The 9,358-nt window shown below is 41.9% G+C and overlaps 1 long non-coding RNA gene across 3 annotated transcripts; it reads left to right on the top strand.

Annotated features, from left to right (window-relative positions):
• The first annotated feature begins 7,660 nt into the window (after nt 1-7,660).
• On the top strand, nt 7,661-8,839 carry LOC112146793. 3 transcript variants are annotated; one of them, XR_004947094.1, is made up of 5 exons: nt 7,670-7,722; nt 7,804-7,884; nt 8,311-8,359; nt 8,466-8,514; nt 8,650-8,839. It is a non-coding gene; the product is annotated as an uncharacterized LOC112146793 (long non-coding RNA). The 3 variants fall into 3 exon arrangements; XR_002919317.2 differs by lacking the exon at nt 7,804-7,884 and having other exon boundaries at nt 7,661-7,722; XR_002919316.2 differs by lacking the exons at nt 7,804-7,884; nt 8,650-8,839 and having other exon boundaries at nt 7,661-7,722; nt 8,466-8,640.
• Nucleotides 8,840-9,358: the final 519 nt, after the last annotated feature.

Genomic DNA, 9,358 nt, shown 5'->3' with positions numbered 1-9,358 from the left:
GTAACCTTTCAATGAAGCTCTGTAACTTTTAAATGTCTTCTTGTGCTCATTAACACATGCCTCTGAATGTATTCTCAGATACTTAAAACAGCCTGCAGCAATTAGGAATTCCAACTTAGAGAGTGTGACCCAAAGCTGCAGGCTGCAGATGACCTTTTTCACCTTTTAGGAACAGATGTCAAAAGAGCATTTCTTTCCCAAGCTAGAATGAATAAGAACAAGATACGGTCCCCAGCAGGAGGACAGGATGCTGATTGATCCTTAATGACATCCTCCTTACCCAGGGGTTGGTCCCGAGACTAATGCAAGGAACAGATGCCTCTGAGATGATTAACAGCCAAGGGGGGTCGGGATATGTGATATGCAGCATTGTTTGAGGTTTGACCAGTGCTATAAAAGGCTTAGGTCTTGTCAGTTCGTTGGAACACTCTGACAGTCTTCCCTACGCGCCACCGTGCACCGCGTGTATTTTTCTGAGTTATGTTATTAAATACTTGTGTTAATCTTAAGATGTGTCTGCTCTTCCATCGGATTCAACATTTTTCCACAACAACGTCAAACCGGATGCTCTATCGAGGCAGTTTGAGAACCCGACTTCAAACCCGGCGCCTCAGGACACCATCCTGCCCCGTGCCTGTGTGGTGGGTGTTGCGGTCTGGGAGGTGGAGCGTGACGTCCAGAGGGCCCAGGAGAACTGCCCTTCTCCTCCGGAATGCCCCCCTGGACTTCTGTTTGTTCCTCCACCCGCTCGCTCATCTGTGTTGCAGTGGGGTCACTGCTCTAAGGTGGCCTGCCATCCTGGTATACACCGCACCTTAACCCTACTGCAGCAGCGCTTCTGGTGGCCCTCCATGGCCTCAGATACACGGGAGTTTGTCCAGGCCTGCTCAGTGTGTGCTCGTGGAAAGGCGTCCCACCGTGCTCCAGCGGGACTTCTGCGACCACTTCCTGTACCTCCTCGGCCATGGTCCCATATTTCAGTGGACTTCGTCACAGGCCTTCCACCCTCAGAAGGTAACACCACCATTCTGACCATTGCCGATCGTTTTTCCAAGTCTGTCCATTTTGTGCCTCTCTCCAAGCTCCCGTCTGCATTTGAGACTGCCAATCTCCTCGTCCAGCACGTGTTCAGGTTACACGGACTTACCCAGGACATTGTGTCGGACTGCGGACCCCAGTTCGCTTCCAGGGTGTGGGACGCTTTCTGCCGAGCAATCGGAGCCACGGCGAGCCGTTCCTCGGGGTACCACCCCCAGACCAATGGACAGACGGAGCGTGCAAACCAGGACCTGGAGGCAGTTCTGCGCTGTTTAACGGCCAATCATCCTGCATCCTGGTCCACCTACCTGCCCTGGGTTGAATATTCCCACAACACCTTGGTTCTGCAAAACATGAATCAGTTTAATGGCCAATATGGATGCAGCATGTGCCTACATCCTGGTGAACAAGTTTTGAAAGGAAATGGGACTGTTAGAGTTTACCCTTACAAAAATGTCCCAAAAAGAGATCACTCTTCCACTCTAACTGATGCAAGGGAGGCTTTGCATACTGCACAAACTGTGAGAGGTGTTAAAGGGCCCACAAGTCTTGTCAACATTCCACATTTTGACATCGTAGAGGGAATGCCCCCTGACCACATGCATAATGTGCATCTTGGAGTCGTTCGCCAAATGACAAATTTGTGGCTGGATAGTGAGCACCATAATGAGCCATACTATATCGGTAATCGCATTCCTGAGCTTGACCAACAACTCTTGAGAATTAAACCACCATGCAATATCACAAGAGTTCCCCGGTCTTTACAACAAAGAAAGTTTTGGAAAGCAAGTGAGTGGCAGAACTGGTTGCTGTTTTACAGCATCTTTGTGCTAAAGGGAATATTGCCTCGTGCATTTTACCAACACTGGTTTATCCTGGTCACATTCATGTTGTTGCTGTGTAGAGACTCTGTCACATCTGAGGGGTTACAAAGATGTGAAAAACTTGTTGTCGACTTTTTCAAACACTTCGAAATTCTGTATGGTAAAGCAAACGTTTCATTTAATGTACATTTATGCCTTCATTTACCAGAATCTGTGAGAAATTGGGGACCTTTATGGGCACACTCAGGATATATTTTTGAATCTTTTAATGGGGAGATTCTGAAAATGTTTCACGGCACCCAGTGTGTCCCCTTACAGATAATGAAAATATTTTCATATAGACAAGTGATGCCGCTTTTGAAAAAATATTTTCATATAGACAAGTGATGCCGCTTTTGAAAAATAATGCACTGAGAAATGCTGGAGCAAGATGTAAACGGCTGTATTATAACTTGACTGGAAACAAAAAGTTACAGTTTGAAAGAGCAAAGGATGAAGTTGTGACCCTTGGTTTACACTATGTTAGAAAACTTAATTATGAAGAGATGCTGGCTTTGAGAGGGAACATTTTAGTCAGTATGGAAACAATTGTGACAGTATTCAGCAGAGTCTTATTTAAAGGAGAACTGTATTACTCTGAGCAGTTAACTAGAGTAAGGAAGAGGAATAGTTTTTCAGTTTTGTTAGAAAATGGACAAATAATCACAGTTTACTATTACATTGTTGTACAGAATGGTGATGACAAAAAATGTTTTGCTCTTGGAAGACAATATGACAAGTCACACAATACACTTATTAATTTGGAAAATACAATAGCTTTAAATAGGGGGCTACAGGGCAGGAAACAAGTTTTTCAAGTCACAAAATTTCAGAAGAAATGCATAATTGTTGATCTGCCACAGTATACCAGTCTTTATGCATGTATTCCTCCACGTTTAAGTGTGGAGGACTGAAATGTGTAACATAATGTAATGTTGTGAAAACTTGTCATTCTGAAAATGAATAAAAAGTATTCACTCAAAGAAGTTTTTCCTGTTTTGACTGATATAAGTAATCATATAGTATTTACGGTAAACATTAAGGTTGTTTAAAAACTGACATGGACATGTGATCCATTGAAAAAATGGCACTGAGGAGGTTTTAAAAATATATGAATCAATATAAAAAAAAATAACCTCTAACAATAGGTTGAACATCCATATATTGCAATATATACAGAAATATATGGGAAAAGGGCTGATATATTTCTTAATATATTATCAATACATCTCCATATATTTCCCAGTATATTGCAATATACTTTTGTTTCGTAAGGGTAGGAACTGATAAAAGACCGGATCCTGATGACCGGAGAGGTCTGGCTGGTACATACTGGGTCAGGAGGTCAGTCATGTATTTTGGTGCTAAACCATTCAAAGCTTTATAAACCAGTAACAGAACTTTAAAGTCTATCCTCTGACAGACAGGTAACCAGTGTAAAGACCTCAGAACTGGACTGATGTGGTCTACTTTCTTGGTCCTTGTGAGAACCCGAGCAGCAGAGTTCTGAATAAGCTGCAGTTTCCTGATGGATTTTTTCGGTAGTCCTGTAAAAACACTGTTACAGTAATCAAGTTGACTAAAGATGAAAGCATGCACTAGTTTCTCCAGGTCCTGGTTAGACATCAGATCTTTAATCCTTGAGATATTTTTTAGATGATAATAGGCTGATTTAGTGACTGCCTTAATGTGTTTATCAAAATTTAGGTCTGTGTCTATCACTACACCCAAGTTTCTGGCCTGGTTGGTAGTTTTTAGTTGAATAGATTGAAGCTCTGTAGTGACGTTCAACCTTTTTTCTTTAGCCCCAAAGACAATAACCTCAGTTTTATTTTTGTTTAATTGAAGTAAGTTGTGGCACATCCAGTCATTAATGTCCTCAATGCATTTACCAAGAGCCTGTACAGGTCCTCGGTCTCCTGGTGTCAGTCTAATATATATCTGTCATCTGCATAGCTATGGCAACTAATGTTGTTGTTCTTTATAACCTGGGCCAGTGGGAGCATGTAGATGTTAAATAGAAGTGGTCCCAGGATGGAGCCTTGGGGCACTCCACATGTAATTTCTATTGGCTCAGAGGTGAAGTTACCAATTGACACAAAATATTTCCTGTTTTCGAAGTACGTTTAGAACCAGTTTAGTACTTGCCCAGTGAGACCCACCCAGTTTTCCAGTCGTCTCAGTAGTATTGCGTGGTCGACTGTATCAAACGCAGCACTGAGATCCAGTAAAACTAGCACTGACATATTTCCACTGTCTGTATTCAAATGTTAGTCACTTTGGTCAGAACCGTTTCAGTGCTGTGGTTCTGTCTGAAACCGGACTGGAAGACATCATAGTGTAAAGGACGCAGGTCCGAGCGAGACGGAGCAGGTTCCCTTTCGATTTTGGAATCTGGAGGTGTGTGGAGACAGAGGACCCGGGACAACAGTTTTAAGAAGAGGGTTAAAAGGCAGTTTATTAAGTCCAGCAAGGGGAGCCATCTTCATCTGTTGGAGCCAGGAGCCTCTGTCAAACAAAGATAAAAAAACTACTGAGTTTAGAATCTAAAAAGCACCAGGCTTAAATAAAACCACTACAAACTAGATAAAAAAATAAATAAGGGCATGCAATAAAAACAGCACTGGTGCTAGCGATAAAAAACAACTCAGGTAACTAAAAGACAGTTGATAGAGGGGTACTTAGCTCGAAGAGGGGTGTATCGTGGGGGGGGGGGTGGCGGCGTCCCCACAGCACCTCGGGCCCTGCCTTCTCCCCTTCTCTCCTGCCTGTCTTTTTCCTCTGCTGCTGTCTGGTTCTTTTAAAAAGGGTCTCTGATTAGGCACACCTGCCTTCAATCCTGTTCCAATTTGGTGGTGCGTTCAAGAGCCCTTGGAATTTAAAAACTGCCAAAAATAAAAACATCTTTTCACCCCGTTACAATAGCAGTTGTTTTTTATTAGGAATTCATTTAGCTGATGGAAAACAGCTTTTTCAATGATTTTACTTAAAAATGGCAGGTTTGATATTGGTCTGTAGTTGTTCATTTGAGTTTTGTCTAGACTGTCCTTTTTAGGAGAGGTTTGATTACAGCTGTTTTCAATGATTCTGGGAAAACACCAGATGTTAATGACAAGTTGACAATCTGGAGCAGGGCTGGTTCCAGGATCTTTGAAACCTTTTTGAAAAAGCTTGTGGATAGAATATCCAGACAGCAGGAGGAGGAGTTCAGTTGACATAGAATGTCCTGCAGTTGAAACTGAGCCATTGGGTTTATACTGGTTTCTAGTGGATAGGGTTAATATCCTGAACTTGTAGTTGATGAACCAATCTTTGTCTAATGTTTTTGATTTTGTCCCTGAAGAATTTGGCAAAGTCATTACAGGCTTTGGTGGAGTAAAGTTCTGGTGCCACTGACACAGGGGGTTTTGTCAACCTTTCGACTATATTAAATAAGGCCCGAGCATTATGGGAGTTTTTGGTAATAATTTCAGAAAAATAGGACTTCCTTGCATTGCTCAGTTGTAAATTATATAAGTGAAGTTTCTCTTTATAGATGTCATAATCTACCTGTAGTTTAGATTTTCGCCATCTGGGTTCAGATTTCCGACATTCTCTTTTTCCGTTCTTTACCAGAATGGAATTTCTCCATTGAGATTTTTTTCCTACCAGAGATCACCGTCACCTTACTAGGAGCAATATTATCCATGATATTTGACATGTTGGGATTAAAGCTATTAACAAGTTTGTTGACTGAATTCCCTGAGAGGGGAGGAGTCAGAGAGAAAATCTGATTGAACATCTCACTAGTATTTTCAGTTATATACTGTTTTGTGATCTCCTCCCTCAAAACATTTGTGTGGACTGGAATTGTGCTCTCACAGAAAACACAGCAGTGATCAGACAGACCTAAATCACATACAATAACCTTAGAGATGTTCAGACCTTTGAAATCAATAAATCAAGAATATTCCCTCTGTTGTGTGTGGGCTCTGTTACATGTTGAGTCAACCCGAAATTGTCCAGAGTGTTTATCAGGTCCTTAGTCCCTTTGATCTCAAGATTTCCATAATAGATGTTAAAATCTCCAGCCATGATTATACAGTCAAAGTCAAGGCAGATTTTAGACAGCAGTTCACTGAAGTCAATGTTAAATTCTGCACAGTATCAAGGGGGGGGGCGGTAGATACTTATAAATATGGTTTTGAGTAAGGCCTTTAGCTGTAGGGCTACGTATTCAAAACATGGACATTTTCCAAAAGATAACTTTTTACACTGAAACATTTCATTGTACAAAACTGCAACCCCCCCGCCCTTTCTGCTTGTTCTTTCCTCACTGATAACACCATAATTGGGAGGAGCCGACTCTGTGAGAACTGCTCCCCTGCTATTCTCTTCTAACCAGGTTTCAACTAAAAACATAAAATCAACTTTGTTCTCAGTGATAAAATCATTAATTAAGATGTTTTTCCTGCTAAAGACCTGACATTTAAAAGTGCTAACTTGAGAGGTCTAGGAGTAATAATATTTTCATATACCTTCTGTTTCTGGAAATGCGCAGAGAAAATGTTTACCTCTTTTAAAGTCCTTTGTTTGCGTTTTGGCCAGATTACATTCCTCCTGTTAGTGACAAGTACAGAAACGGTGTGTGTTTCTAGAGAACAGGGTCCCAGGTTTTTCTGGAGAACATCATGAATGTTGGTATTTCCACAGCCTGGACCCTCAACACATCAAACATCTGACTTCAGGGACAGGATATGATGTTGTACAGGAGAGGGTGGGGCTTTATGTCGTCCCTTCGAATGTTCTGGTGACAGAGTTATGGGGGACAAAAATGGATTGGCCAGAGGGGTAGATCGAAGCCCAATCCCGACTCACTCCATCATCTGCTCGGTGAATTTCAGGTGGGGTGAAGAGGGTGAAGTCGGGGAGGGGGAACCGTCAGGAGTTTGTTGGTTTGGTGGTGTTTGGGAGGGTCCATCGTCCTCGTTGTTTTTCCTCTTCCGGTCCTCGGAGGCAGGTTTCCCGTTTTTGATGTTTTCTTCCAGTGGGGGCAGCTCCGTTCCTCATTTTGATCCAGTCTGTGTCTGACCTTGACACTGAGATAAATTTATCTCAGTCTTGGCATGACGCAGGAAGTAGAAGAGATTGAAGGAGAACAGTTTAACTCCTGATTTGTTTAAATTGAATCCTTTTTCTTTAAAAAGATGTTTGCCTTCCCAGAAAATGTGAAAGTTGTTGATGAATGGATTCCGGTGTCACCACATGTCGCAGAAAGCCACTTGTTCAGTGCCAACAGCCTGCTGTGATGTTGTTAATGTCTGTGTGTTTCTGTTTCCTTTAGGAGAAAAGCAGGATAAATAACATTGCCTTTAGTTTGTAATTACCATTTAATCTAAATTTTGAATTATTTTCTCCATGGTATATATGATGAACACATGAAATTCTCTGTTTTTGGATGGAATATGTCCTGGACAAAAACCATCCTCCAGGAGAGCTCATAGTGAAAGAGGATGATATCTGCTCAACCTGTGAAGACTTTTGGATCCTGAGTATGACACAATGTATGGAATCCTCTGTAAGTATTCTTAGTCCAAAATACTGTAAAGAAGTAGAGTATTTCTTTGTGTTATTTCAGATTGGGAATATCTGTCTAATAGTTGTGGGGGAAGCTGCACAGACGTCATTTGTCATTCTGGTGCATCTTTTCTCTGGTTATAGACATGATAGTGTTAATGTCTGTGTGTTTCTGTTTTCTTTAGGAGAAAATGTCTGCATTGATGAACTCCATGTTATGGTCACCTGGAAGGATCTCCAAGTTGACCTACTGCGCTCCTTGCTGGTCCTGTGTGTGTCTATGTGTGTGTCTATGTGCATGTGAGTGTCTATGTGCATGTTTACTAATTAGTATCAATCCCTGTAGGAAACCTTCAGGTCAGAGGTCATGCTGATGTTTCCAGCTTAGAGCAGACAGACAGGTCCAGCTGATCTCTACCTGCTTTGTGTGAGTGTCCTCGGTCTCTCACTCTGTGTTTTTAATAGGATGGAGAAAACAAGGGAGAGGTTGATGTGTCGTGTTTTGAGGATGATGATGATAACATCTCTATTCAGACAATTTTTATAGCTGAGAAACAGCAGCTCTTTCTGGACTCACTTCACCCTGATGGTTTTGGTGATGATCTCTACAGAACAATAATTAGGTTGATGCTACAGAAATGAAAAGTTGCTCTGGCCTTGTTCAAGGACAAGTGTGATCTTTGGATTGACTGTCTAACAGCAGCCTGTTAGTTTCTCAGGCTGAAAGGTTCAACATAGAACTTCGTTAACAGATTTAAAGGTTCAACATGAAGCCACATCTCAGGATACTTTATTTATGTATCTATTTTGACTGGCAAACATTTGATTTTTGTGTTATTTGTATTCTCTGCAGTACCAGGAGAATCTTTGACCCTGTCTGGAGAACTGGAAGAGACCTTAAGGTGTGTTAATTCAAACTTCTGAAAGTTCATTACATAATAATGTACTTAAAAACTATCAGGTTCACGTCAGCTCTCTTTATTTAAGTTCTCCTGTTTTCTTTTTCAGTTCTTTTCTCAGCAGATGTCAGGCAGCTGCTGCAGCATTTCATGCTGATGTGAGTATTTTCTTCCTGTTACTTGATTATAATTTTTCAACATGCTAAAATAAATGTATTTTACTTTACAATAAGCTCTCTGCATCAGCACCTCGTCTGAAATGACATTCAGTGAAGTACGCTTCCTGTCTGCAGAATCCTTCAACCACGAGTACCAACAACCAACCATCTCTGGACCTCTCTGCTCAGCTGACTCACAGCCAGACTCGGTTCTACCTTCTCACCGTGTCCTCCAGCTCCAGAAGGACAAAGGAACGCCGCTCACCTCCCCATGTTTCCAGCACTTGGGTCCTTCTGGCCTCATGAAACCATGACAACGACTTCAATAAGTTTTCATCATTTTCAGTCTTCAAAGATAATTGTCTGGACAGAGTTTTCTGCGTTGTCGCATCCTCTAATCGCTGAAATAAATTCAAGTTAAATGACATGATTTGCCTGCGATTGCACACTGGGTGTGACATTCCAGTCACTTGGGACATCACCAGCTGGTGTCACATTCTGCAGGGACTGGAGCGACTATGACTTGAGTGATTACGAATCACTTGGAAGTATAAAGCAGCCTTAAGGGGGAAACGCGAGCAATCCGGCTGTGGTGGATTCAACTAGAAAGATTGTCCTCAGATGGGTATGGCTGCTGATGCTGCTCCATCATAGTCACAGTTCTACAAACTGTGGTTATTTGTAGTTTTGGCACAGAGCAGACATCAGGTCACACAAATGTTAATGAAAGCTGTTTACTATAGTCAGAATAACCCGAGTGAACGCACCAAGAGAGCAGCAGTGTAGAGTAGAGTCCGTTCACACCGGCCTTTCTCTCTTAGACATGGACGGAGATTCAGTTTCT

This window comes from Oryzias melastigma, linkage group LG22, assembly GCF_002922805.2.
Source record: "Oryzias melastigma strain HK-1 linkage group LG22, ASM292280v2, whole genome shotgun sequence".
Classification (NCBI taxonomy): Eukaryota; Metazoa; Chordata; class Actinopteri; order Beloniformes; family Adrianichthyidae; genus Oryzias; species Oryzias melastigma.
Note: the sequence above shows the minus strand (reverse complement) of the source record. Positions and strands in the feature narration are given on the sequence as shown.